Source organism: Hypanus sabinus, chromosome 13, assembly GCF_030144855.1.
Source record: "Hypanus sabinus isolate sHypSab1 chromosome 13, sHypSab1.hap1, whole genome shotgun sequence".
NCBI lineage: Eukaryota > Metazoa > Chordata > Chondrichthyes > Myliobatiformes > Dasyatidae > Hypanus > Hypanus sabinus.
Window position 1 is genome coordinate 38,484,276 of NC_082718.1, and position 26,647 is coordinate 38,510,922.

At 39.3% G+C, this 26,647-nt stretch overlaps 1 protein-coding gene across 5 annotated transcripts in view; it reads right to left on the reverse strand.

The window, feature by feature from the left end:
* The window catches only part of tafa5a (TAFA chemokine like family member 5a), a 773,862-nt gene that overhangs the window by 346,351 nt on the left and 400,864 nt on the right, over positions 1–26,647 (reverse strand). The window lies entirely within an intron of this gene.

Sequence of the window (26,647 nt, forward strand, 5' to 3'; positions counted from 1 at the left end):
TCACAATGCAAAACATAAGTTGATTTAAAACAGAATGCCAATTCACTGTCTCTTGTTTAAACATGATTGCCCAAAGTCAAAATATCCCCATGGAGTCATAGACAAACCAATTTTAATTAATTTAGAGCATTTTGAATGGTAACACAATCATTTTTTTCCTCACAAAGGTTTACTTTGTGATGTATGCTGATATATTTAGCTGAGGTTACACAGCCTGAAAGTGTGAGGGGTGAATCTTGAAACTGATGATTGGGAATTTCATAGTCCTGAAAGAGTGTCCTATAGGACAGGGAATGTAGGAAAATGATAACAAAGAGAGGCAAAGAAATAGAAAGCAGCTTGCAAAATTTGTTGCATTTTCTCAACTCCCTACTCTCAATGCTGCTGGGAATTTTTTGTTTGGTTACATAATTCATTACGTGTTATTATGAAAAAGCACATGAATGGTATACGTCATGATGTCACCATGTCATACATTCACACCTCACTAAAGTAAACTGCGTATACATGAATAGACACATGAAATGCTGGTAGAACACAGCAGGCTAGGCAGCATCTATAGGGAGAAGCGCTGTCAATGTTTCGGGCCGAGACCCTTCGTCAGGACATAGACTTCATAGTCCTGACGAAGGGTCTCGGCCCGAAACGTCGATGCTGTCTAGCTGCCTAGATGCTGCCTAGCCTGCTGTGTTCTACCAGCATTTCATGTGTGTTGTTGTTTGAATTTCCAGCATCTGCAGATTTCCTCGTGTTTGCTCTATACATGAATAGAGAAGTTTTTTTCTTCGGAAGCCCAGTGAGACAGTTGAGTTACAAAAAAGTCAAAAAATTGTTGAAACTCACAGTTACATAAACAGAGATTAGCAGGTGGTAACTATAATAACCTATAAAAACAGAAATGGCTGGCAACTTATGAAAGCTAGATGCACAACAGATAACTGGAATATGTATACTGAAAGAATTGAGAAGTACTTAAAGCAAATAAAATAGCCAATAAAAAGTGAATGGCAATTTTCTTGAGTGTAATTGGTAGAAAAGTATAGAATTGGCTTATAAGTTTGAAAGCTCCAATCAAACCAGCTGAAATGAGCTTTGCTGAAAATAATGCAGGAAAATTGAGAACTGAAACCATTGCTGATTGCAGAATGTTTTAGGCTTCATAATCAGAATCAGAAAAAAGGGGAGTTCATTTCAATTTATGTGCCTACATTGAAGAATTATGGAGCATTATCAGTTCATGGATGGGCTTATAAAGCACTGGTAAGTTGATTCATTTGTAGAATCTTGCAAGATAGCGTTCAAAAACAGCTCCTAACTAAAACAGAATTTATATTTAAAAGGGCAGCTGAAATAGAAATTGCAGATAGAGACACAAGTGAGTTACAACCAGGAATGAAAGTGAGCATGAACAAAATTACAATATCTAAACAGCTACTTGCCTGGCCGAACAAATTGTGTTTCCATTGTGGCAGGGGCTCACATACTCCAGACCAATGCAAGTTTAAAGGTGAAACTTTCAGAAAATGCAGCAAAGCCGGACTTATACTAAGAGTGTGTCAGGCAGACAAAATTAAAAGGACTGCACAGGAAAGAGGAAAAGATAAAAAGTCAAGTTACAATTTCAGAATGAGCACAAAACTGCATGTTTTGATGAAAAAGCTGATAATGATCAGAGTGACACAGGGCTGAGTAGCCTTAAGATTTATATTGTAAAAAAACTAGCATGAAAGTAGCAATATGGCTTACACCAGAAGTAAACGACAAATTAATTAAAATGTAATTAGACATGAGCTTGGTTATTTCAGTCATTACACAAAATGAGTGAATGGCATTTCAAAGATACTAAAGTGAAACCTGCAGCTATCCAACTACTGGTGAAAAGAAAATTCCAGTGGGAATGAGAACCCGTAATGGTGAAACACCACAACCAACAAGCCACATTGGGCTCAAACAACACACACAAAATGCTGGTGGAATGCAGCAGTCCAGGCAGCATCCATAAGGAGAAGCCGAGACCCTTCGTCAGGACAAAGGCTTGTGTGTGCTAAAAAAAAACAAAGGAGGGCCAGCGTTTTGGGGGGGGGGGTGTGATTGGCAGAGGAAATTACAATGTGATTAGTGATCCACCCACTATTCGCATGCCACATCCCCTGCAAAAGACTCAGCTGAAAGTGAATTAAGAAATGTACTTGATGCTGTTGTCAAGCATGGCACTGGAAAGCTCAAACATAGCAAGTGTAAAATAGTGTTAAATTAAAATGCCTGAACAAAGTTTTACAAAGCCCATCCGGTTTCTTATACCATCCATGATAAAGCCCCCAGTGAACTAGAGCACATGGAGGCTGAAGGAATTCCTTCCAAGGATGAATGGAGTTCATGGGCAACGTCAGTGGTCCCAGTAACTAGGAAGGACAGCTCAGTCATGATCAATGGTGATTTTAATGTCACCAGTGATCCAGTACTGAAAGGAGACCCATACACTCTACCCAGTATAGAGATTATCTTTGCAAACCTTTCTGGAGGGAAACATTTCAGTCCGGTTTGGGGTTTAAAACATTTCAATTAGTATTTATACAGGAGAGGGTTTACCCTCATTACTGATTATCAATCACTGGTGTCCATTTTCAATTCACAGAAAGGTGTTCCACTAACAGCAGCAGCATGAAGGCAGAGACGGGCTTTGTTTCTTGGGGGGGGGGGGAGGGATTATGTGGGGATTGAGAGTTGCACTACCATCCAAACTGACAGCTAAAGTGTTAGATGAACTACATGCCAGTCATCTAAGTGTGCTCAAGATGAGAGTGTTGGCTCATAGCTTTGTCTGACGGCCTGGGATAGATCAGCAGATCGGGCAACTGTTTGAAATGCCAACTCATCCAAAAGATGCCAAGAGTTGTGCCTCTCCTTCCCTGGGAATGGCCTGCATTGCTCTGGCAAAGGAGTCACATGAATTCTACCAAACAATTCAGGGAAATGAATTTCAGGGTAGTAGTGGATGCAGCTACGAAGAGGTTAGAAGTGTACCCAATAGCCTTCTCTACAGCCTTGCATACTGTTATGTGTTGAGAAGCATCTTCTAAAGCACCGGTGCTACAAAACACTTAGTCAGTGACTATGGACCACAGTTTGTTGCAGAACAGTTTCAGTCATTCCTGTCAATGAATTGAATAAGACATATTCCATTGCCACCATACCACCCAGCTAGAAATGGTTAGTCCAGAGTCTAAAGAACGCGCTGTGATGAATAATAGCAGAAGACACTACACTGACACTGAATCAGAAGCTCGCTAATTTCCTTCTTGCATGTTGCAATGTAGCACATTCCATAACCAAAAGCGTAACAGCTATGCTGTTTCTGTATTGTCCCTTGTATTCACACTTGGATCTCCTCCAACCCAATTTCAGAAGGAGCATGCAGGACAAAGAACTAAATCAAATTGAGGGCTCCTTGAACAAGCAGTCCTGGCGAGGGACAACAGAGGACACCAAAAGAGGGTACTTGGAAAGATTAATTACAGTTCTGGATCACTCTCCTACACAGTGATGAATGTGTCTGATATCACCTGGAGACACACCTCAATCAGTTGAGGAGAGCAGTCAAATTGTGTCCAGAGTTGTCAGAATGATTTCTTGCTGTCTCAGAGTCAACTCTTACAACCACCATGGAGGAGGCCCCGGAATCTGAGATTGTTTCACAGCCCTGTCTCACCTGCCTAGAAAAGTGACCACCCCCCCATCAGAAAAGATGTTATTCAACAAGAGGAAGAAAACCTCCACAGCGATTAAATATTTAGGCCTGAATGGGACAATTTAAAATTACTATGCTGTTGATGTCTATATGGTAGTAGTTGTATTGTATAGTATACTATATACATACATGCACACACACAAGTTGAGATGCATTCTATATTTAGTTAGAGTTTATAGCTCACCAGGGAGGAGGGTTGCATATTTAATATTTCAGAAATATTTGTGTAATATTGCAAATACATTGTTTGATTAAGCATTCTTTGCTTACATAATTCATGACTGGTTATATGTAAAAATTAGTGAATGGCATACATTATTACATTATCACATCATAGTTGAGCGCCTCACTAAAGTAAAAACTAAACGTACACAAAGTATCCCCGGCTCCGTGTTTTTCTTTCAATTAGTTCTGAAGCCACAGAATTATATTGTTGTTGCTTCTATATTATACATTGGTTAACATATCCAGTATGCAGGAAGTACATTCCAGACTTAAATTGTTAACAGCAAGCTGGAGCTGGGCATAGAGCAGATATTTCAGAATTTGTCCCAAATTTAAGACCATTTGTCTGTGACTCTCTGTCTACTGCATCAAGACTATTTATTTGTCAGTTTTAGAGACCTCCCAATTCTTATTTTCCTTTATTTGTGCATTGTGTAAAACTGACTGTTTAATGTATTGATGTTACCTGTGTTAGCTTGATGATCATATAGGATTGAAGAAAATTACCATGTTAGCAACCATTGGTACTGTAGTGCACCAAATGGATTCATATCAATTTGAAGTTTTGGCCATGCTTTCTCCAATGTAAGAGTTTCCTGGGTTAGAAGCAATTATCAGTGACTTAGTGTATGAATTTTTTTCCAATGCTCTGCATATTTCATTCCACTGCCGCACTTTGTCCTTTATGCAACATAACATAAAGAAAGCATTTCTCCTTTAGCAATTTTGGTGCAAAGATTTATTGTCAAAAGGCAAGAGAATGAATTAATGCAGTCTGCTTTAAAATCACTGGCTTAGTCAATTTGGAAGTTCTGTGATACAATTGTCTCCAACTTCTCGAGATTAAATTGAACAATCAAATAAATAAATGATTCAGCACCATAAAATACACTAAATAAAGTCGTTCACAACAAGTTACTACAGAGTTTTATTGTAAAAGAGGCAATGGCATGAATTTATACAGTTTGCATTAAAAACTCTGACTTAGTCACTTAGGAAGTTTTTAAACCACTACCGCACAGCACAGACCATTCAGCCCACAATTTAATACCATTGCCTCCCACATAGTGCTTCCTTTTATGTTCATCCATATGCTTATCTATGAGTCTCTTAAATGAACCTAACATATCTGCCTCTACCACAACCCCAGGCAGAGTCCTCCATGCGTCAGCCACTGATGTCTGTAAGGACCTTGTACATTCTTCTCATGACCACACATAGTTTCCTCCTACAGTCCAAAGACATACTGGTTGGTAGGTTAATCTGTGGAATTCATTGCCACGGGTAGCTATGGAAACCAAATCTTAACGTATATTTATGGAAGAAGTTGACAGATTCTTGATTGGTCAGGTTATGGGGAGAAGTTAGGAGATTGCGGCTGAGAGAAAATTGGATCAGCCATGACGAAATGGCGAAGCAGATGGATGGGCCAAATGGCCTAATTCTGTTCCAATACGTTATGGTCTTATGGTCTTAACTGGCCATTGTAAAATCATCCGGTAATTAGACTAGGATTAAATCAGCTGTTGCGGGGTGGTGCCGATCAAAGGGGTGGGAAGGTTTATTCTGTGTTGTGCCTCAATAAACAATACCACTCTCTGTATTAAAAAATTGACCTCTGACAACCCCCCCCCCCCTCCACTATCTATCATCTGAAAATGATGCCCTTTTTGCCCAGGGAGAAAGGCACTGCTCTTCCCTCTATTTGCGCCACTTATCATCTTGTATACCTCTATTGAGTCACCTCTCATCCTCCTTTGTTCCAAAAAGAAAAGTCCTAGCTTTTGAACAGCATCCAGGTAAATCTTCTCTACATCCTCTCTAATATTTCAACATCCTTCTTGTAATAAGGCAACAAGAAATGAACACAATACCCCAAGTGTTGACTAACCAGAATTTTATAGAGCTGCAACATTCTCTCACGGCTCTTGAACTCAGTTCCCTGAATTATGAAAGCCTACACACCATATGCCTTCTTAAACACTCTAACAACTTGTGCAAGAAATTTGAAGGATCTATGGATGATGACTCTAAGATCCAGTTTTTTGAGGTTGTAACTATGAAAATGGACAAGGGAGAGCCAGTGGATGTAGTGTACCTGGACTTCCAGAAAGCTTTTGATAAAGTCCCACGTAGGAGATTAGTGGGCAAAATTAGGGCACATGGTGTTGGGGGCAGAGTACTGACATGGATTGAAAATTGGCTGGCTGACAGGAAACAAAGAGTAGCGATTAACGGGTCCCTTTCAGAATGGCAGGCTGTGACCAGTGGGGTACCGCAAGGTTCGGTGCAGGGGCCGCAGCTGTTTACAATATACATTAATGATTTAGATGAAGGGATTAAAAGTAACATTAGCAAATTTGCTGATGACACAAAGCTGGGTGGCAATGTGAAATGTCAGAAAGATGTTATGAGAATGCAGGGTGACTTGGACAGGTTGGGTGAGTGGGAAAATGTATGGCAGATGCAGTTTAATGTGGATAAACGTGAGGTTATCCACTTTGGTGGCAAGAACAGGAAGGCAGATTACTATCTAAATGGAGTCAAGTTAGGAAAAGGGGAAGTACAACGAGATCTAGGTGTTCTTGTACATCAGTCAATGAAAGTAAGCATGCAGGTACAGCAGACAGTGAAGAAAGCTAATGGCATGCTGGCTTTTGTAACAAGAGGAATTAGTATAGGAGTAAAGAGGTCCTTCTACAGCTGTACAGGGCCCTGGTGAGACCCCACCTGCAGTATTGTGTGCAGTTTTGGTCTCCAAATTTGAGGAAGGACATTCTTGCTATTGAGGTGTAGGTTCACAAGGTTAATTCCCGGAATGGCGGGACTGTCATATGTTGAAAGATTGGAGCGACTGGACTTGTATACACTGGAATTCAGAAGGATGAGAAGGGATCTGATTGAAACATATAAGATTATTAAGGGATTGGACACACTGGAGGCAGGAAGCATGTTCCCGCTGATGGGTGAGTCCAGAACTAGAGGCCACAGTTTAAGAATAAGGGGTAGGCCATTTAGAACAGAGATGCGGAAAAACTTTTTCACCCAGAGAGTGGTGGATATGTGGAATGCTCTGCCCCAGAAGGCAGTGGAGGCCAAGTCTCTGGATGCATTCAAGAGAGAGTTAGATAGAGCTCTTATAGATAGCGGGGTCAAGGGATATGGGGAGAGGGCAGGAATGGGACACTGATTGTGTATGAACAGCCATGATCACAGTGAATGGTAGTGCTGGCTAGAAGGGCCAAATGGCCTACTCCTACACCTACTGTCTGTTGTCTATTGTCTATCCCTTTGTTCCCCACATGGCTAAAAATCCTACATTTAGTCCTGTACTCTTCCTTCAAGCTCAACCTCTCGAAATGTATCACTTTGCATTTTTCCAGATTGACATCCATCTGCGATTTCTTAGCCCAGGTCTGCATCCCATAAATGTGTCATTATAATCTACAACAACCTTCTACACAATCCACAACAAAACCACCCTTCATGTCATCTGCAAATTTACTAACCCACGTCATCATCCAAGTTACCTATAATAATCAATAAGACCAGAGGTCCCAGAACAGAATCCTGCAGAACATCACTGGCCACTGACCTCCAGGCAAAGTACACTCCATTTTTTACCACACTCAGCCTTCTGTGGGCAAGCCAATTCCAAATCCATACAATTAAGATTCTCTGGATCTCACGTCTCCTGACGTTCTGAACGGGAAACCTCAATGACCACCTTACTAAAATCTACATACACAACCACCACTGCTCTACCTTCATCAATTTGCTGTGGCACTTCCTCAAACAGTTCATTTAGAATCATGAGGCATGGCCTGCTTCTAACAGATCATAGATGTCTGATGCTCAAAGGATATGGTAAACTCATCAATCAACAAATCATGAGGGAATTACTGGATATTACACCAGGGATGAGGATTTTAGCAACAAGGACATGGTGAGAAATCTGGTGTTGTTCTCCATGGAGGATAAGAAGTTGAGGGGAGATTTGATGGAGGAGGGCAAGCTTTGGCATAGGGAGCAAAAACAGGGTTTTGCTGTGAGCTGATGGCACAAGTACTGGGGGGGGCTAGGGGGAAATAATGAAGAATGGCGTGACAGGGTAAATCAATCAGAGTCAGAATCAGAATCAGATTTATTATCACCGGCATATGTCGTGAGATTCATTTGACTTTGTGGCAGTACAATGCAATACATAATAATAGAGAGGAAAAAAACTGAATTGTCTCCTTCCTCCTGATTGTAGCAATGAGGACAAAGAATAACCTGGCTGATGGAGGCCCTTAATGATGGACGTCAATTATTTGAGGTATCGTTCCTTGAAGATCTCCTGGATATTCTGGAGGCTAGTGCCTAAGATGAAGCTCACTAAACTTATAACTCTCTGCAGCTTACTTCAATCCTGCACAGTAGACCCCACTCCCCCCATATAAAACAGTGATGCAGCCAGTTAGAATGTAGAATGTTCTCCACAGTGCATCTGTAGAAATCTTCAAGTCTTTTTGATGCCATACCAAATCTTCTCAAACTCCTAATGAAATCTATCCACTGTCATGCCTTCTTTGTTGCTGCATCAATATGTTGGGAACACTTGAAATGTGCTGCCATTGAATTAAGAGAAAGTAGAGTGGATCAATAATTTCAGAGGAACTCTGTATTTCAACATGGGAAATAAATTGAAATGCAATAGAAGGAACATTGAGGAAACATGCTGACCGGATTGTCTCAAGCAAGAGTTGGCACGGAGTTGAGGGGCTGAATGATGTCCTGTTCTGTAATGACTGCCTGACACGTTATCATTTTATAAAGCAATTCAATCAGACGAAATGCCTCATCATTTCTACAATTGGGCAATGAAAGAGTTTTGAGTATCTAAGACTAATTTTGCTGCATATTGTAATGCTAATTTGTGACTGGCAAAGATGATGAAGCTATCAAATATCCTTAAAGAAAACTGGGCTTGCATCATAATAGTACTTAATCACAATTATCAACAGAACTTTGACTATTATGCAAATTTATGTGGCAAATTATACTTCTTGTAATTTCATAATGAAAGCAACTAGCTGCTGCATTTAAAACAAATTAGTATTTTGCGTCTTCTAGAGGCACATATCTGGCAGAGCTCTTACAGTAGGAAATACTGTTTCCAGTAGACGAACATTTTGTATCTATAAAGTAATAACATATCTTCCTATAAATTACAAACAATAGAAAATCTTCAGATGCTGGAAATCCAAGCAACACACACAACATGCTGGAGGAACTCAGCAGGCCAAGCAGTATGTATGGAAAAGAGTACAGTCAATGTTTCGGGCCAAGACCCTTCAGCAGAAATATTATTCTTTTAAAATCCAAAACTTGCTTGAAACTTATATCAAAACTATGCTTAGGGTCGTGTAATGCCATTGTTCAATAACAATTTGGAGGAATTTTTTAAGTCACAATGACTTTTTTTACTCCCTGTATTTCTGTGACCTTATGTGTTGATTTACCAAGAGATCCCCTGCCTTGTGTTTCAGAAAAATACCAGCAGTGAGCTACAGTGACCGAGTCTGGCACTGTGACTCAGAAGGGAATGGGAAGAAGAGGACTGCAGTAGTTAGAGGAGTAGGCATGAGATTCTGTGGAAGTGAAAGAGACACTTGAATGGAGTTTTGCCTCCCAGGTGCCAGGGTCGGGGACATCTAGGATCAGGCCCACAGCATCGTAAAGCAGGAAGGTGAACAGCCAGAAGTCTTGCTACATATTAGCACCAATGACATAGGTAGGAAAAGGGAGAAGGTCCTGAAGACAGGATTTAGGGAGTTAGGTAAAAAGCTGAAAAGCAGGCAGTAATCTCTGGATTGCTGACTCTGCCACACACCAGTGAGGGTAAGAATAGGGTGATTTGTGTCTGACAAATTGGTGCTAGGGCCAGGGCTTTAGATGTTTGTATCACTGGAATTCCTTCTGTGGAAAGTTTGACCAGTACAACTGAACCTGAGCACAGGTTTGTTAGCTGTTGGGGAGCATTTAAACTAATTTGGCACAGCGATATGGTTAAGGATGGGGAAAATGGTATACAGCTAGAAGCAGTGTGCAGTGAGACTGTCCGCACAGACAGATGACAGGGCAAAATTGCAGTCAATGGGATGAGTTACAGTGTAACGTGGGGGCAAAATCAAAAAGGATGATGAAAACGGGACTGAAGATGTTACATTTGAATGCGTGAATTAGGCAGAATAAGGCAGATTATCTTGTAGCGCAGTTAGAGTTTGATAAGTATGATGTTGTGAGTGTCACTGAATCATAGCTGAAAGAAGATCATAGTTGTGCTGTCTTTACGACAGTTATTTAGTTTATAATATTTCCGCTTAGTAATTCATTCGATAGTGTTTTCTAGTTAGAATTAGAAGTGTTTAAAGTATATTCATTGCATGTAAAATATATCGGCATGCGATGACGTCACATCCGGTTTCGCCGCGTCTTGTGGGAAAATACCGGTTTGAAATTAGCGCGAGGGTGGGGGCTCACCACGAGGCAGACCCGAGCAGAAGTTGTTTTGCAGGCATGAGAAATCACAGTGAGAGCAACGCTGTAAGTTAATAGATAATCGATATATTGAACTAAGATGTTAATGCCGATCCTGTTAGAAGTAACGACGGTAGATAATGTTTATGCTTTCATTAGTTAAAGAGTCGCGGATAGTTTGCATGGAAGTGTATTTAAAGTAGTCAATGGAGCAGGTAAACTCTCCCTGTATACTGCACCTTAGTGTAATGTAGTTATAGTCACCTTTGCAAGTATTTACACTTGAAATGTGATATTAAGGAAGGAACAAATACTGTATCAATCTTGTATTGTTTTATCAACAGTTTTCACCATATGTTAATGTGAAGAGTGAACAGTAAATGGTTAATCTTACTGCGATCTGGTTCTTATTAACTGTGGTTTATCTCGACGTTAAATTCGGCGTTCGTTACACGCGAAGGAGAACGTTACAATAGTTATGAGCTTAACATCCAAAGCCACACCTTGTATTAAAAGGACAGGCAGGTAGGCAGAGTGGGTAAAAAAATGAAATCACATCCATAGCAGGAGGTGACATAGGATCAAAGTATGTAGAAATCTTATGGGTGGAGTTAAGAAACTGCAAGGGTGAAAAGGCCCTGACGTGAGTTACAGTATATCCAGTAGGCAGGATGTGGGATACATATTTCAATGGAAAATAGAAAATACATGTCAAAAGGGCAATAGATTTCAATCTGCAGGTGGGTTGTGAAAATCAGGTTGGCTGCACCTCCACATATCTTTATATTGTCTGCAAATTTGCCCACAAATCCATCAATTCCGTCATCCAAATCATTGACATATAAAGTGAAATGAAGGGGTATGCAACTAACAGTCCTGAACGTAGCATAATTTTTTTGTGCAACTGGATCCCTGAATATACTTTCATTGTATTAGAATAGACAATAGACAATAGGAGCAGAAGTAGACCATTCGGCCCTTCGGACCTGCACTGCCATTTTGAGATCATGGCCAATCATTTACTATCAATACCCGGATCCTGCCTTGTCCCCATATCCCTTGATTCCCCTATCCATAAGATACCTATCTAGCTCCTTCTTGAAAGCATCCAGAGAATTGGCCTCCACTGCCTTCCGAGGCAGTGCATCCCAGACCCCCACAACTCTCTGGGAGAAGTTTTTCCTTAACTCTGTCCTAAATGACCTACCCCTTATTCTCAAACCATGCCCTCTGGTACTGGACTCTCCCAGCATCTGGAACATATTTCCTGCCTTTATCTTGTCCAATCCCTTAATAATCTTATATGTTGCAATCAGATCCCCTCTCAATCTCTTTAATTCCAGAGTGTACAAGCCCAGTCTCTCTAACCTCTCTGCGTAAGACAGTCTGGACATCCCAGGAATTAACCTTGTGAATCTACACTGCACTTCCTCTACAGCCAGGATGTCCTTCCTTAACCCTGGAGACCAAAACTGTACACAATACTCCAGGTGTGGTCTCACCAGGGCCCTGTACAAATGCAAAAGGATTTCCTTGCACTTGTACTCAATTCCCTTTGTAATAAAGGCCAACATTCCATTAGCCTTCTTCACTGCCTGCTGCACTTGCTCATTCACCTTCAGTGACTGATGAACAAGGACTCCTAGATCTCTTTGTATTACTCTCTTACCTAACTCTACACTGTTCAAATAATAATCTGCCTTCCTGTTCTTACTCCCAAAGTGGATAACCTCACACTTATTCACATTAAACGTCATCTGCCAAGTATGTGTCCACTCACCCAGCCTATCCAAGTCACCCTGAATTCTCCTAACATCCTCATCACATGTTTGAATTTATAAATGAAAAAGGCTTTCTGGTTAAATTTCCTCAATTATGCTTCCTTGGTAATATAAAAAAAATGGCACATGGCATCAAATATTCTCAAGGACAATTGGGACGTGTACTAACAATTGGTCTTGCTAGTAATATCAATATTCTGTATTAACAATGATATTATTAGCTAATATTCTGAAACCAATAAAAGGTTGGTTTTGGTCCAAGGTTATGTCCATAATATTGATTATGATAATGATTATTAACATGATCTCTGTTATTTTGTTTGTATCCCCATAATGTCACTTTAGGCAGATTACTTCATCAATTTTGTTCAGTATTTAAAAAAGCCAAAAAATGCAAACACTAATTCTATGATTTACCAATAATCTATAATGAACACAAAACTCAGAACATAGCATTCATACAGGATTCCTAAAACATAAAGACGTGCACTGTACATTGAGAAATGGCAGCAATTCTACAAGGAATTGCCAAAGTTTACCAATTAAATAAAAGGCCAATAACTTGGCAATTATTTTGGGTAGGGTTGTATCTTTAAGAAAACACTAATAGGTTGTAAACTAGTTCAAGGGCTCTCCCTTTTTGGAAAGGGACAGTTGGATTGCGTTGTACAGTCATGTAGAGAAGACCATTGTTCATTTATTAAGATGCATTTCCCAACAGTTACTTTGGTGAAAAGATAGATTAACTGTAACTGTTAACTCACCAAGATGATATCACACCTTTAACGATACATGGATTTTGTGCACCACCATAGTGAAAGGCTTTGGGCTGAAACTACGCCACCCAGTGAATCACTCTGGGTGGCGAAATCCGGGCCCATAAGTGAGTCTCTGAGTAGCATGGTCTAGCCCTTAAGCCATTCACTGCAGCAGTGCCTGGATCCCAGGGCAAGGTACGATATGTTGTTTGGACAATTTAAACCCAGCCCAAAGTGACTGGGAAGACAGTGTGTTGGGATTGGAGGAAAGAACTGATTTCCCTCTCTCTCTTGTGCTGTTCACTCTTCTCTCCATGGCACTGAGGCTATGAAGACTGCCCCGCCAGCTGTGCTCTGTGCCTGCTAATATGATGAACTGAGACTGAGGCTTTGGGCCTACTCCAGGCTGCTCAGGGTTTCAGATCTAACGACTCATTTTTGGTTCAGAATGTTGTTGCTCGCTTCTATTATTTGTATGATTTCTGTATTTTTTCCCATTCTCTGCACAACAGGTGTTGGTCGTCATTTTATTTCAATTGGGTTTTTGCTTTGGGGCTGCTAATACGCAAACAAATCTCAAGATTGTATAATTTATACATGCTTTGTTAATAAATGTATTTTGAAACTTTTAAATGAATTGCACTGAAGTTATAATATGCTTTCTGCATTTATGAATTTACTTACTAGTTTGCTGAGATACAACGCAGAATAAACCCTTTCTGCAGTTTGAGCCATGCCACCTAGAAATCCCCCAAATTAATCCTAGCCTAATCATGGGACAATTTACAATGACCAATTATCCTACCATCCTGTATGTCTTTGGACTGTGGGAGTAAACCGGAGCACCCAGAGGAAAACGACGCAGTCACATGGAGAACGTACAGACTCATTACACACGATGGCATGAAATAAACCTGGGTTGCTAGTACTGTAAAGCGTTGTGCTAACCACTACAGCACTGTCCCACCCTACAGCATAAAATCACTGTTGGATGAGAAATTTTAGGGTAACTTGGATCTTATTGATTTGATATCCATGTATCAATGGTCACTGAATATAGTATATTGTTATGGCCTTCCTAGTCTTTGGCATTACCAGACTGAGCTGGGTGCTTAAAATTAAGATGGCAAGTAGTTAAATGACCCCACCCTGCAGTTAATACAAAGAAGCCATTACTTGACCATTGATGTTCAAAAGTAGTAGCAGCACATAAAATATCCTGTTACTAGAGTTTATATCAAGGAGCATTGTAATAATTCTAACAATCCCCGTCACAGTCTGTAGAGTTTGTACATTCTCCCTGTGACCATGTGGGTTTCCTCTAAGTGCTTTGTTTTCCTCCCACAGTCCAAGGATGGTTGTTAGGTTAATTGGTCATTGTAAATTGTCCTGTGGTTAGGCGAGGGTTAAATCAGAGTGCTGTGCAGCTCAGTTCAAGTGCCAGAAGGGCCTGTTCTGCACAGAATCTCAATAAATAAATTATAAACAGCACAGTTCCCACCTTTTCAGATTTTGCTTGCTTATAAGAAGCAATAAAAATAATAAAAGATGCTTTCTCAATTTTACTCGTTGCCAAGGTGTGACGGGGTTGTGTAAGAAGTTGTTCAAAATGAGAAACTACTGTTGCAAAACAAAAAAAGACAGCTGGCATTATGAGTTGGGCTGCAGCCTTCTCTTGGGACCCCTAATTTTCACACAATGCAAATTTATCAGTTCAGGAGATGATTGAAAAAGGTATAAATTCCTTCATGTTCACAACAAAGTGTCATTTGCATGAGTTCGCGTGCACCATCTATGATATACACCAAGCAGAACATACAACTAGAATTGTCTGCCACCATATACTAATATTACATGGGATCCCCATGTGGTGCTTCTGCCTCATTGGAAAGCAGGCCCCACATTACTAAAGAAACTGAAGTCAACGTTTCCAATCCAGTTGAAGAGTCATCAAACTGAAATGTTACAATTTTCTCTTTCCATACATCCTCCCTTGGTTACCTACCTCAGATGCAATGGAAGCAATGAAAACGTTCTGAGATTTCTTGCAAATGGATTGAGTAACCTTATCAGAAATAGTTTTTATAAAACTATGTAGGGTTTCTACTTGTCCTTGAAGAAATTACGGATGTGCTAGTCAGCAACAAATAACTATAACTGTGGTATGTCTTCTTTCTGCTATTTATCAGAATCAGAATCAGGTTTAATATCACTGGTCTATGTCATGGAATTTGTTGTTTATGTAGGCATAGTACAATGCAATACATAATAAAAACTGTGAATTACAGTAAGTGCATCTATGTATATAAATAAGAAGCAATCAGAATTACGAGGTAGTAATAAAGTTACACAGATACTTGCTCGCAGGCTTTGGCTTTCCACTAATAGTTTGAAATAGTGTGGGTTCAAAGCCCATTCAGAAATCTGATGGCAGAGCGGAAGAAGCTGCTCTTGAATCAACACAACATTGGCTTTTCACCAAAAATATAATCAATTGTTTACTGGTCAATTAATAATATTCCAACAATAATGTGATACAGTTGTACCCCCGGTTGTCAGAGGCATTAGTATTAAGGTCCATTTGTTAAATTTGTAGATCATGGTTCCATCTGACTAGGACCTAATCTGATTTGATCAGCTACACAAACCTTTGCTAGTAGGCCTTGTTAAATGGGGAGGGGGGTCAGAGAACACACTCCTCACTCTCACTTACTTGTTATTTCATACTTCCAAGAATATGTATCCTATTAATATTCAAAATTATACCTGAAGAAATTATGTATTTTACAATATATTATGTTAATGAGTGCTGGACATTAATGTGTGCTGGAAGCTGGTCAATGTACTAATTAATATATTTAGACCAGCCAATCAAGATTTTTAACTGTCTAAATGATTTAAATGTCAGGTAACTCTCGGCCTGAGGATTACAGCTACAAATCTTAGTGATTAAAACTTACTAAAAACATCCACTACAAGTAAATTAATTACCTTAATGGTTTCTTCTGTTGCTCTGACAACTTGAAGCATAATAGTACTAAAGTGTGTCTCAGTTAGTTTTGTTCCTAGCATTAAAATCTTTGGCTTGGGGCTTTTTTTAATATTATCATGCGAAAGTAATTGGTTGTCAAAATGCAATGGCGTTAATTTCAAAACAATATGGCCTGGAAATTCATATGATTACATGCTGGCAGACTGAATTTCATAGCAACGTTGCTCACTGTGCGCATGTCAGAATATTGGATTGCGCAAAAATGCCACAAGGATGTCAATATCATACGTTACTGATGCAAGTCTGACCTGCATATATATAACAATGATACTATGGGTCATGCACAGAATAGCAGAACACAGAGAGCAAATTGTGAAAAAGGTACGGCATTATTTGCAACTTATTTTGTCTCTTTTAGAGCAAACATTGATGAAGTTACAGTCAGCAACCATGAAAAAGACCTTTGTCGGTGTCTGGGTGAGGTAATCTATATTCTTATTTTGGCGGCAAGGGTTGTGGGGTCAACTTCTGGCATCAGGATATCTCAGTGACATTCAACTAAATCAGGCAGTGACCGCAGTAGAGCAGTCCAACAGCAGCAGGGCGCGCGGGCGTAAGTCTCCCATACAGTGTCAGATTGTAGCTTAGCGTTACTTGTCACATGTACATCAAAACATCAAAAAAAAACAGTAAAATGTGTTATTTTGCGCCAACAAGCAACATAGAGCTGGAGGCAGCCCATGAGTGTTACTGCACTTCCAGTATCACCTTTGCATGCCTACAACTTACTAACTCTAACAGTATGCCTTTGGAATGTGGGAGGAAAGTAGAGCACTCATAGACACAGGGGGAAAAAGTCCTTACCGACAGCAACAAGAATCAAGCACCGAATCGCTGGCACTATAAAACAATTGTGCTAACTACTATGCTACGGTGCCAATGCTGATAGAAGTTTGAAGCAAATTTACTATCAAATTATATACTGTATATGTCAGCATATAAAACACTGAGATTCATTTTCTTGCAGGCCAAGTACATCCGAGAAACACAATAGAATCAATGAAAAACTGTACCCAACAGGATGGACAAACAAGAAATGTGCAGAAAACAACAAACTGTGCAAATACTAAAGAACAATAATAATAATAATAATAAATAAATATTGAGAACATGAGATGAAGAATCCTTAGAAGTGAGTCCATTGGTTGTGGGAACAGTGAAGTTGAGTGAAGAACCTGATGGTAGAGGGGTAATAACCATTCCTGAACATGGTGATGTGAGTCCTAATGGTTCTGTACATTCTTCCTAATGGCAGCAGTGATAAGGGAGCATGGCTTGGGTATGGATACTGTATCACTGCAATAGTGCTCTGTGTAGATATGTTTAATGGAGCAGAGTACTCATGATAGACTTGGCGTATGCTCAGACAAAAGTGAATACTCTGTCTTCTGGTTTCAGGTTAGATAATTTACTGCATGACGGGGTGGAGATATATCTCTACCGAAGGAGGTGTATGGTGTTCCTTCCCTCCATTAGCCTGCAAGTCACCCTTGGACAAGGTGTAACACCTGCTTAGCCCCCCGATCAGGGTCACGTGAAGCCATGGGGGCAGGCGGTGGATGGTTGTATGAGAAGCTGCTGCACATCACAAGTCCTGGTTATGCAATGACTGACACTAGGCAGACTATCTCTGAAGGCTATCGATAACGGCTGGGGTCACCTGTCTTGTAAACACACTGCCCAGAAGAAGCCAATGGCAAACGACTTCTCTAGAGAAATTTGCGAAAGACAATCATGGTCAAGACCATCATCGCCACATCATATGACATGGCACAAAACCATCTAACAAATTTGCTGTGACTTCCTAGTGACTGGCAGAGAAGTTGTAATTGGGAAGGAGTTCTTTCTACATCTGTTTTGTGTTCAATTATGAACAGGGAAAAATAATTATCATTTTGAACAAAATACATGAAAGAACAAAAGAAACAATATTAGTACACAATAATATTCAGTTAAATGTTGAAGAATATTTTTATGGTGCAGCCAGACATAGTGAATCTCAAATTAAATGCCTACATCTCCCAATCAATTCCTTTAAATTGAATGAAATTATCCCATGTTACTGCAGTGATAAATTAGAATATAAATTCTCTATGATTTACCCTTTTGTACCATAATTCATGAATTGTGGGGAGCAGTATTTATTTTGATAATATATTAAACTGTATGCTAATTATGACAGGTTTATTTAACCTTATGACAAGTATGAAAGCACTCGAATCCCACTTGTGAGAGTTACTGGGCTATTACAGCATTAAAAGGCAAATGGAACAGGAGCAGCCTTTAGAGAATTTCCCATCATTTGATAGGATAGGGCCGATCCAACTTTACTCAGATATTCTTCAGTCACCCTCTCCTTAATATTCGTTACTGATTAAAAATCTGCTTCAGCTTTGAATATATTCAAGGATTCCACTACCACAGTTATCTCAGACAAGGAATTCCAAACACTTGTAACATTTTGATCACCAAGTTAAATGGGCATCCCCTTCTTCTGATTTTGTGCCTTCTGTTCATAAACTCTCCTATGAGAGGAAACATCCTCATAGCACTTAATCTGTTAAGCCTTATACAGTACTGTGCAAAAATTTTCTATATATATATATATATATAGAGCTAGGGTTACTGAGACTTTTGCACAGTACTGTATTTGTCGATGTGGAGCAGAGAGTGAATTTGTAAATTTGATGGGAACAAAGTATTCTGGGAATGGTGAGAGTGGTGTGCCACAGGAGGGGTGTGAGACAGTTAGCGAGGGGGGGGTGGTGCAGGTGCAGACACACTCAGCTCTGAGTAACCTGTCAAGGTAACTTGATTCCAAACAATTGCTTTATTGATCATTACAGAATGTCTCTCTGGTACTTCATACTTACCCCACCCCCACACCTTTCCCCCTTTCCCAACCATGATTCCCCTCTCCCTGCCCCTTCCCACTCTCAGTTCACAATAGAGACCCACATCAGAATCAGGTTTATCATCACTCACATATATCATGAAATTTGCTTTTATTTGTGGCAGCAGTGCAGTGTAATACATAAGATTACTACAGTACCGTGCAAATGTAGGCACCCTAGCTATATACAGTATATTTGTCTAGGACTTTTGCACAGTACTGTATGTTCAAGCATACAATAGGGATATTGTTATAAACTCCAGTGAGCACAAACTCAATGTGTTCAATTTCACCTGATATGATGCTCCTCCATTTATCCTTGCCTCATCCTCAAGAAACCTCCCTGAACTGCCTCCAAGGATTTCTGCTCTCTCCTTTTCGGTTGCTATTTTAATCGGTGCAGACTCTCTCTGCAGCCTGCAAATAACAAACCATACAGTGCAAGGTTGAACTGAACTAAGCTGAATTGAATATGGCTGGACTCTTTTGATGACTCTTCAGTATGGCGTTTTGTATTCGGTGTTTCTCGTTTTTGTTGCTGTTTGCATGACTTGTCCTTTCTTTTTGTCCGCTGAGGGTTTGATGTTTTTCTTTGAACCGATCTTATGGTTTTCTTTGTTTTGTGGTTATCTGTGGGAAATCAAATCTCAGGTTTGTATACTGCACACATACTTTGATCCTTTGAATCTTTGAAAGTGAAAATATTGAGAACTTACGACTAAGATATTTGCTGACTTGTTACTTAACAACTTCAGCATTTAGATGGTGAACTGATAGAGAAAAAAGGAAAACCTTTATGAAATTTGCCTGATAGTCAGTGTAAGGTAGGGTCTATTGAGAAAGCCAAGTCTATACTGTGTTGCTTTTTTATAATGACAAATACAACATAAATATTGTGGTAAAATGGTGAGATCAGTCTAGGTCAGGGGCTCCCAACTTGGGCTTCATGGGATCTTTGCTTTATCATATTGTTCCATGGCATAATTCAGGTTGGGAACTCCTGGTCTGGATTATTAGTTGCACTGGCACTTCAAGCAGCCAAAAACAGTGATTTAGTTCTTGAGTTTCACTGCTCCTTAGAATTTGTTACATTTCATGGCAATTTTCTTTCAAATAACTGTTGGCTATCAGTAGGAGTGAGCATAACTTCACGCTATATCTCAACCCCAGTTTGCCACATGCTGAGTGCCTACATCTGAGAGGATACTTACCTTCAGATATCCGCAGCTAAGTGCAGCAAGTCATAGATGATGACCGTTCAATTTCTCATCAATAATGTAAGTGCCACTGTGTGCAGCCAATGCAACATGGCTTTTGAAATTGAGATGGTATCGTTCAATATGCAACAAAGACATTAGTCAGAATAAAAAATGGAGCTATTCAGGATAGGCTGCTTTTTGGAACGCAACCTGAGCTGGCTCCACTTTGAGAAGTTAGTGGTTCCTGATGTTGAGTTCTGCCTGACATTGTACATAGAAGAACATTCACCCAACATAAAGAATTCATTAGCCATTGGATTTTATTTTTGCAAACTAGATATGATAGTGATGTGCTAAAATGTAAGTTCTAGATTTTGTCTCTTCATTGGGAATAATATTTGATTTTCATATCATCAAAAACCAGCAATGTTAAACCAATGTAAGGTCCTTTTATCAGAGCAAACTATCAAATTGCAATGCATTAGTTATCAGTACTTTTTATGATTGCAAAGAAATCTACTACAGCCCAAAGCAAAAAGTCAAGGCATTAACTTCAGGTCAGCCATTACTCACACTATTAAATCTCTGGACTGTCAGCTTCTATTCTTGAAGGTGAAATCACCGGGCAATCAGGCCACTTGAAGCTTTGCTTCTTGTGTTATCTATAACAGGGAAGCTGATGAATGAGTTGACTATGCTCAAACATACAATAGGGATATCAGTCTCATGATAACTGCCCCTGCTGAAGACTTCCAAACTATTGAATGAGTCTTTCTGAAGCACAAAAGTTTTTCACTCAGAAGTTCTTTGGTCTTTAAAAAATGATTGGAATCTGATCTAAACATAAATGTCCAAGAGAAAGAACTTTGAAAAGCTATATGTGCACAGAGGCTGGAAATCTAAAATAAGAACAAAACAGCAGAAACTGCTGAGCAGGTTAAAATCAAACCTGCTCAGGGTTCCCACCTTGGGGTCCACAGTAAATGGTCAGGGCCCATGGCATAAAAAGCTTGGGAAAAATTTTGTAGTTCTTTATACTTCTGCATTTAAAGGGTAGTCGAACAGAACACATCATAACTCACATAAAATGCTGGAGGAACTTAGCAGGTCAAGCAGCAGCTATGGAAAAGAGTAAACAGTCAACATTTCAGGCCAAGACCCTTCCTCAGGACTTGATGAGGGACGCCTACCCTGAAGAAATTTAAATCTTCCCTTCGAAGGGAGTTTAGTGAAACCATTTCTCACTGCTCCCCCTCTGTGCCCTCTGCTGCCCTCCAACTCTTCAAACATGTGCTCACCCAAGCCTGCAACCACAGCCATGTACCCTTCCTGGGAACTTGTCTTCACTGCCATCCTGTGCCACGTGGCTTCCAGGTTTCTTGGTTCAGGCTTCAGGTTTCAAGGTTTTCAGGCTTCTCGGTTTGTACCCACCAAAGACTCAGGTACTCACAATCAGTTGACTGCCTTTCCCCCACATTCTACGTGGCATCCTTTCTGCCATGCAGAGATACCTGGTTGCCCTGTCCCGTCGCTGTCACTATTCTGGAATTCCTCCCTTCTGCCTGCAATGGAACTCTCCGATACTTTATCCTCTGGCAGATTCATGCTTTCAGCTGCCAAAGGAAGTGTCCTGATGTGGAGACCCAGCCCAAAACGTCAACTGTTTATTCATTTCCATAGATGCTGCCTGACCCACTGAGTTCCTCCAGCAATTTGTGTGTGTTGCTTTGGATTTCCAGCATCTGCAGATTCCCTCGTGTTTGTCACTTATAATAATGTTGCTGTCCATATAGCATTCAGAAGGTGATGGATAAGCACCAAGTTAAATCTACTGTGTATGTACACAACGCTGGAAGAACTCAGCAGGTCAGGCAGCATCCGTGAGAAAAGAGTAGCCAACGTTTCAGGCCGAGACCCTTCATCAGGAATGAGGGGTCTGATGAAGAGTCTCGGCCCTAAATGTTGGCTACTCTTTTCACGGATGCTGCCTGACCTGCTGAGTTCTTCCAGCTTTGTGTACGTATTCTATGATCCACAGCATCTGCAGTTGTATTTTTCTGTTTTAAATCTACTGTGTTTTGGGTGGACAAGTTGTTCACTGGAAGATATCAAAATGATCCTGAATATGTTAGCACCCCCAAATGTTCCTTTTTTGGGTTTTTTTTTTGCGTGTAGGTGGGAGAAGAGGTTGATGTTTCTTTTCTTTGAATGGGTTCCATTGATCTTTGCTTTGTGGCTGTTTGTGCGAAGACAAATCTCAGAGTTATATACTACATACATACATTGATAATGAAAATACTTCGAATCCTTGAATCCTTTGAAATGCTACCTTGTACAGGATTAGCTGAAACATCAGCTTTGCTGTTATAATTGATTTCAATACTTCCTGGCTTAATAAGTATAAATTCAGCCAGTTTCTTCCACCACTACATCTCGTGATGTATGATGGAAAACACTGATGGATCTTTGTCAGTCCATGATAGGATGAAGCTTGACTGCAATGCCCATCATAGTTAGCAGCTATGGCTGCCAATGTTCACACACAAACAAAACTTGGGCAATTTCCAGAATGGGCTTATACTCTACTATAGAATTACTTGCCAACGTGCATGATTGTTTAGAACAGGCGTTCCCAACCTGGGATCCACATACCCCTCAATTAATGGTAAAGGTCCATGGCATAAAAAGGTTGGAAACCCCTGGCTCAGAAGAACTAATAAAGCAGTAAAACTATGTTTTGGAAAAGAAGAAAAAACAAGAAGCAATTAAAGGAAGAAGATTGATAATGGATATGCAATACACTGAGATATTTAAGAGGTTTGAAAATGTTTAATTATTGTAGAAGTTTCAGTGATCAAAGGCAGACTAAAATACACACTTGATTTATCCACCTTGTGTTGGGTAATCAGACAGTGCTCTATAATTGTACTGAAAAGGGTAAAAGAAATGTCCACTAATGTGAAGTGGAAGCCTCAAGAGTTTATGTAAATTGTTATTAAGACAGAAAGTTTTAATTTATTTCAATGGCTTCATAACCAAAGTGTTCATTACAGATTGCACTGGGCAACAAAGATTTGGCATCCTGAATACTTCTGTGTGTATCTTATGGATTTTGGGCTGCCAATAATGAAAATCATCATGAAATTTACCTACTGCACACCCTTTAAAAAAATCTCCAATATTTGTTATTCTGTTTCATAATTCAATTCAGAATAACTGATGCTAAAATTAAGGAAGGCATTTTTGTTGGTCCAAAAAGCAAACAGATCATTAATGGCAAGCACTTAAAGAACTTCTAGAGGGACTGGAGAAAATCACATGGAAGGCACACAAGGTGGTGCTGAAAATTTCCTTGGCAACTACAGAACACCAAACCAAGTGCAGCTGGTTGACAACATTCTTCAAGCATACAAAACCATGAAGTGCAATTAAAGATTCATTATCTGCATTCCCATTTAGACTTCTTCCCTGCAAACCCTGACACAGTCAGTGACAAGCAGGGTGAAAGGTTTCACCAGGACGGTGCAGTCATAGAGTAACAGTGTCAGGGCAATTGGAATCCATCAATGCAGGCTGATTATTGTTGGACACTTAAGTGAGAAACCTCAGACATGGAGTACAAATGAAAATCATCAACAAAACATTTTTAGCTTAGTTGAACTATAGTAATGTGCCAGCACCATTATGCAATTAAACGTATTATATTCAATAAAAGCTACTTTCTTGTTTCTCCAAATTTCTACATAATACAAGTAGTCTAAAATTATATTTGTGTTCAGCTTCAAATGCTCTATCCTAAACAAAAAAAAAAATTCTGAGGAAGCAACACTTTTGAAAAAAATGTGTTGTCCAGTGTTATCTGCTTTATAGAAACTATCAGCCATCAAATGGGGAAACCAAAAAATATGTTCAATATTTTAAATGCTCTTCAAGATTATGAAAATAAATTGGGTTCCTCATGAATCAGGCTTCTTTCCACCATCTCTGATTCCTCTGGACCCTCCTGACTACATCAAGAAACAGATGAGTTTTCTCTTTTTGCTAAAATCCAAAATACATCTGTATTTTTTCAACAGCAAATCCACAAGAAACCAAACAAAACAGCTTCCAATAACAATGTCATTGATGCTATGCTGTCCTTTTCAAAGCCAGTATCAACATGCGTCATTAAATGGAATACAATGTCACAATGAAGCCAATTTATGGCTACAGCTTGAAAAGAATTAAATGCCTGTTAAACTTCTAAGGAACAAAAGGAAGCAACATTTCCAAAGAAAAAAAGAATAAAATTTATTCTGGGCATCAAAGCTGCATGAAAAGTAATGAAAGGCTTGGACCAGTCATCATAGATCTTCAATGCAATACTTTGAATTGTTTTTATGAAACACCACACATTCAACCTCTGTGTGTTAAAAGCTTAATTCAGAAATTATGATACTGAAAAAAATACATCTTCTTTTTGGATTTGTAACTGAGAATATCAAAGTAATTTTCAAAGTACTGTAATGTAGATAATACAGATTTTACTCTCTAGAAAGAGCTACTGTGGAAAAATGTTTTAATATTTTTGCCACCATAGATACCTCCAGTATTTTGTGTTATTTCAAAGCATGGACAGATATAATGTATGATGCATTTACTACTGCAATATGTCCCACAGTGAGCATATTTATTTAAATATGCTCACTGTGTTCCTCAATGACTGTCCATACATACAAGGCCATAGAGCTGTCAAGCAGCACGTAGCCGACCAACAAAATCCACCAAATGCAAACAGCAGTTGACCAACAAGATCCTCCATGAGCAAACAACAACTGGCTACAGGAATCAATGTATGCATCAGCAGATGATTCAGAGCCCATCTTAACCAACCAAGACAGACCAAATCCCAGCAGAGAAAAATCACTAAGTCTTGACCGCTAATAACCAGCAACTAATGGTAATTACCAAATTACCACAGGCAATTACCAAAATTCAGCTTGTAGACAAAAGTGTGAAGTAGAAATTAATGCTTGATCAACAATGCTAAACCGGCACTATTAGCATTTATCACTTTTGATCTACCCTCCAGATAGTTTGTTCTATGAACATTACATTGATAAATTATGACCTCCTTTGCCTGCAGGTGCCCCTCATCACCCATTCCCTTGCCAGTATGGTCAGAGCATTTGGAACCTGGTGCTGGATGTCGTTGTAAGGAGAGGGGATCCAGAGATATCAGATTCTGTAGTGATTGGAGAAGAGACAGTGAACTAAAGAATACATAGATTCTTGCAAATCCAGAGCCTGCATCAATGCTAGCTCATACAAAAGCAATTCCTTGTTCTAATGACATTATGAAACTGTGCAAAAGAGCAGAAGAAATAGAATATCTACACAATGAGTTCAAAATTGGGTTAAGTCTCCATATATTAAAAGCCAAAATCTGTTCTTTTATAGTGAGTCAACTGTAAAGTACAAAATGTATGGTTAAGGTTAATGACAAAAGAGATTAAAAAATTGGAAAGTGTTTTTTGCATTAAGGAATAGTCTGCCAAAAGTGCCACTTAAAATGGAAAGGCATATTAATATTGACAAAAGAATATGTTTAACTGCATAGCCACATTCACAGTTCTGAGTGAAAGATTGGGCTATTTCTATGTTCAACAACTTTGATTCTTCTCAAACCCTTTTAAATAAAAGTAGCCTGATGTACCAGTCCTGCCATTTTGTCTCAGGACATCTCAGCCCATTAATGGAAAAAGTGACTAGGTACAGTATTGTGGAAAAGTTTCAGGTTACATCACTGGCCTTGGACCTCACCTCACAGACTACCTCCAGAAATACAGATAGAATGCTATAAAACTGAATGAAACTTGTGTACACCCTGCTGAACAATATCAGTGTCATGCCTTAGCATAACATTGTTCCTATTTTAAAGTTTGCCTGAACGTTTTCCAATGGATTTTGTATCTGGTACTCAAAATAAAAGTAGTTTTATACTAGTCTGCTTTTAGAAAAGTAAGAGCAACCATTTTCAGAAAGAGAAAAATAGCTTGTTATTGATAAAGAAATCCAAATAGAATTAGTTGTCTTGTTTTTTAACTGATAAAGAACACAAGCACTCTTTTTAGACAACTCTAATTAACTGTTTACGGAATACAGTGTATATTATGACCTTCAAATCATGACAAACAACAACTTGAAGTGGTTTTAGCTGCAGAAGATCTAGTTTTCTATTTGTCATTGACAATAACATGTCTTCCACAAAACAACATTATGCTCTGGGTTCCCATCTTATGTCTTCTCAAGTTGAAACAAATAGGCTCACTCTGCATTTTCTTTTCCTCATCCAAACAAATATCAATTTCTATTAAATACAGTAGAAAATAATAGAAGTGTCATTTTGCAAACATTTTTTCTTTATATAGACCAAAGAAGCAATAATAATAATAATAATAACAACGGATATACTACTACAAGATAAACA